At 45.3% G+C, this 4,214-nt stretch overlaps 1 protein-coding gene across 1 annotated transcript in view; it reads right to left on the reverse strand.

Moving 5' to 3' along the window:
• Window positions 1-3,355, reverse strand: part of CTPS2 (CTP synthase 2) — an 84,017-nt gene extending 80,662 nt beyond the window's left edge. Inside the window, exons 1-2 of the mRNA XM_038157166.1 lie at window positions 3,220-3,355; window positions 1,575-1,670 (exon numbers count right to left, since the gene is read on the reverse strand). The gene's annotated coding sequence lies outside the window, so the exon portion shown is untranslated. The remainder of the gene's footprint in view (window positions 1-1,574; window positions 1,671-3,219) is intronic.
• Window positions 3,356-4,214: the final 859 nt, after the last annotated feature.

A 4,214-nucleotide genomic window follows, 5' to 3' on the forward strand; every position in this document is an offset into this window, starting at 1 on the left:
CTTCAGAAATGTTTTAATGCTGGCCTTGTGCCCTTTGATGCCAGCAATTTAAACATCAAACAGTTTTGGTTGTGCTGTATCATCACCACCTTTCATCCTGTATCATGTGTAACAAGATTTTCAAGCCCATCATGTATTGGGTGGATGAAAGGTCCTGCTGTAAGGATGTTACTGGGGTGGAGAGGAGCTTCCACAGATATTTGCTGTGGATGTGGAAACAACGATCTCGTGGTGGGATGTAGTGTCAAAAAATTAGTGGGCATGTTCATGAAAGAGCAGGAACCATTGCCTAAGCAGGAAAAAATACTGGTGCAAAAGATCTTTCAGGTGGAAGAATGTTGTTATCCATCCCACTTTGGGTTTCTCTGGCTGTGGATGTACTTACTAGCCAGCTGACATGTCTGGGCACATGTTGAAAACAGAATGGTTATAAGCAATTACAAAGACCACTAATAATAATGTTTGCCCTGAGTCAGCTAGCCAGCTCTCCATCCCAGCCACTGCACTGTTCCCACTGGAGCTGGCAAGCGACCCAGTTTTGGTTTTGGAGGCCAGGTGCCCTAGGCTACAGCAGGGAGCAGCCTGCATCCCCTTGGTCTGGGGAAGCAAGCAAGAAAGAAGAAAATCGCCTGCATATTTAAGTCACAAGTGCAAGAGTAGCTTGTGGCTTGGGTGTCACCCCCAGTCCTGGCTGCTGTAAGCCAGGAGAGGCAGTTTCAGAGTGAGCAGTGCCAGGCTCACCCGAGCCCCACACCAACCTCATGCCTCCCCACCAGGGCCATGGCTCCCCTTCCTACCCTGACAGCTGACATCCCAATTCTATTGCCAGGTATGTCTGCACAAACCCGCAACTGGCTATTGTTCTTATTCATAAAAAAATACAGCTCCTTTTTAGAACTAATTCATTACTTCCCTGGTATTGTGACATAAGAATTTATTGATGTGTGAAGGGGAAAAATCTTTTTTTTTGCTTTTGAATTTACCTGAGAAATGCATGACATGGGAAAATAGAAGGACTTGACTTTGGCTTCTTTCTGTGTCCCACAAGTTAACTTAAGGTCTTGAGTCAAGTTTCAAACTTCACTCTTTTCAAATTTTAATGGGGGCAGTTTTCCATATACCAAATAGTGTGCAGCAGCTTTCTTCAAAACTCACCTTTGGAGGTCATTTTCTGGAAGTAAGGTGCGACATGCAACAAGCACATACAAGAAAGCACCACCCAGCTGACACATCCTGCTTTCATTTTCTGTATTTCTCCTCATCTCATTCCACATGTACCTCAACATCTTGATTGTTTTTATCTGTAGCTGCATAGTATGTTCAGCCTGTACATGTTTGCAGTGTTGTCCACAATGGACTCGAGGCAACTTCCCTAGCCACCACTGAATTTTAGGATCCTGTAAAGCCTGGTGATTTGGATTAGGCTTTTGATTTCCTTGTATTTTTCTATTTCCCTCCTGCCTTCATTTTAATTTTTGATTAGTTATTCTGTGAAAAGTAACACTGGAAGAATTACTGCTCCTACTCAGTGTCATGGAGGGAAATGTTCCAAGAAAAATTCTGATAGTCCTTACCTTCTCCAAAGTTCCAACAGAAGCAATTATCATAATCATCATGAGGAAAGGACAAAATTAAATAGTTTCCTGACTGTGTTGCATGTTGTAACAATGCTGTAAGAAAAGAAATAATATATTTAATTTAGAGTTTCTCAGTTGTCTTTGGTTAAAGATTTGAACATCTTCCTTGCTGATGTTTAAACATAATGGGGGAACTAATTTTGCTCCGTTACCCGGGAGTGCCTCTGCAATGAGGGCAGTGAAGTACCTAAGAGCTGTGTCAGCCTGGCTGGTAAGTGTAGAAGATTCATGAAGTCAGACTACCCTTTAGCAGGGTGATAACCACATAACTTGGCTGTAGTTCATAAAAACAGAGTACTCCAAAAATTTGTAAAAAGCTGTTGACTAAAGATTTCTACCAATGGATATTTAGTTATATCCTAAATAATAATTTAAAAGAACTATTTTTTCTAGAATTTCAGCTTCTTGCCTGTGAGAACTTGAGACCACTGCATCTTCTTGGCAAGGGCCAGTTGGGTGGAACAGCTGCTCCTGGTGCGTAGGATTGCACGAACAATCTCCAGCAAGGTTCATTCACAGGGCACAACTGAAAATATGTTCTCAGTACCTGTATTTACTTGCAGGAATGGAATATAAATTTCTGTTGACATACTGTTGACATGCACTTAATTGGTAAGTGCATTTTTGAGGGAAAGCATGTTCACATGAGCACAAGAAGACACACAGGGAGAGAATGCTAAATGTAATTTAAAATACTAAAAGTAATTATTTTCATTCAATTTCTCATTTATATTCTCCAGAGGACAACAGGACTGCAGGCAAACAGTGCACCAGAGATCTGAGTCCTGATGGTACCTCTCACACTACACCTGCATCAGCTATCTTCAAAAAAAACCCAACTTCTAGAAAACTGACTTACTAGGAAGAGTATCTTTCTACACAAAATAATTATAATTGATCTGTGTCACTTTATCAGCAGAAAAAAAAACCCTAAAACATGCAGTTCATGTGTGAAAAGCATTACTGCTAGAAACACTCTCCAACATCTGATAATTTTTGAAGAAAACTTTGTTCTCCTTGACAGAGCAGCCTTGTGCCTTCTGCTGCACAATGTATGCTAACCTCCCTGGCACCCAAATTCACTAAAATGGGGCTCACAATTAATTTTATTACAGACAGCAAGAGCTTGTGGTTCTTCATTGCATCCTCTCCAAGTAGCTCGTATTTGCAATTAATCTTCCTTCCATTCAAAAAGTGTTTGAGAATGGGACAGTACAAAAGTAATTAATGTTTTGTAATTTTTTTTTTATATATAAAAATGCTTGGAAGAAATTAAAAGTAATCTTAAGGCCCTATTTAAGGATTTCATGAGCTATCCAGGGATCAAATAGAGCATGTTTGATGAATGGATCTCTTGCCACTCTCAAATGGAAGGGATGCGTGGAGAAAATACTAAAACAACAAAATTCTGCTGGGGAATCTTCCTTTTTCCAAGAATTTTTACCAGCATTATGCACGATTGTAAAATAACAAGTGTTTTGGGGGGACAAAACTTCCATCCAAAAATCAGGTTGATACAAAAAAAAAGTAAAATTATTTTTCATCTTGAAATTAACAGTTGAATACTTACTCTAGTACTTACTTAGTTTAGTACGTTTAAATTTAAGATGTAAGGACAAGATATTTTTAGCAGTTGCGCCCCACTGAAGCTGCTTTATTCAACACTGACACGTGAGCTATTCTCTGAAGTATTACGTGCTTAGGGAGGTTTAGAGTGATATTTTCATTCAGTAACTCCAAAGTTCCCGTCGTATATGGAATGGGTAAGTTTATTTTCCCGGAAAGCAGGGACATACGTATTTTCTGGGATGTCTGCTTTCACCAGTTTGAAGTTATCCCCCTGCAGCCCCGACACCCGAGGCCCACGTGTGCCCATGGCACGGACGGCGGCTCACGGGAGCGCAGGTGTGCCTTGGCAGCTTCACTCTCCGCTCCGTGGGTTGAATCCCTGTCTCCACAGACATGCCGGTGGCCCGGGCAGGAGGAGGCGGTGGCGGGCGATGGCTCACACGGGCATTCCCCGGGGGAAGCGCTGCCTGCAGCCCCGGCCTCGGCCGCACCGCACGGCGATTCCCGGCACAACTTCCTTGCGCAACTCGCTCTCCCCGCACGCACGCCCCAGTTTTCCCGCAGAAGCAGCAGCCGAGTATCACTGAGTATTAGTGCAGAACCGCGTGGACGCCACGCTGTGCTCCGGGACGGCCCTGCTCCAGCAGGTCGGACCAGGCGCCCCGCTGCGCTCCCCGCCAACCTGACGCACTCTTGGATTCTGCTGATCCTGGCCGTCCCACCCCCTGCCCCGCCACGGACACGCTGCTGAGTTGGCCCCGACTTCAAAGCCGTGAGCGAGGCAGGATCAGAGACGAGGGAGGCGGGATGCAGCGCGGCCAGGGAAGGCACCGGCCGTCACAGACGCCGTCCGCCCGGGGGCACGCCGCATCCCCGCGCCTCGACGGACGGACTACAACTCCCAGCACGCCCCGCGGCAGGGAGGGCGCGAGTCTCCCACGTGAGCCGTAGGGCTGCGGGGCGATTGGCTGCAGCCGGGAGGGAGGCGGGCTCCCGGGGAGCACTTCC

This window comes from Motacilla alba, chromosome 1 (genome assembly GCF_015832195.1).
Source record: "Motacilla alba alba isolate MOTALB_02 chromosome 1, Motacilla_alba_V1.0_pri, whole genome shotgun sequence".
NCBI classification, from domain to species: domain Eukaryota; kingdom Metazoa; phylum Chordata; class Aves; order Passeriformes; family Motacillidae; genus Motacilla; species Motacilla alba.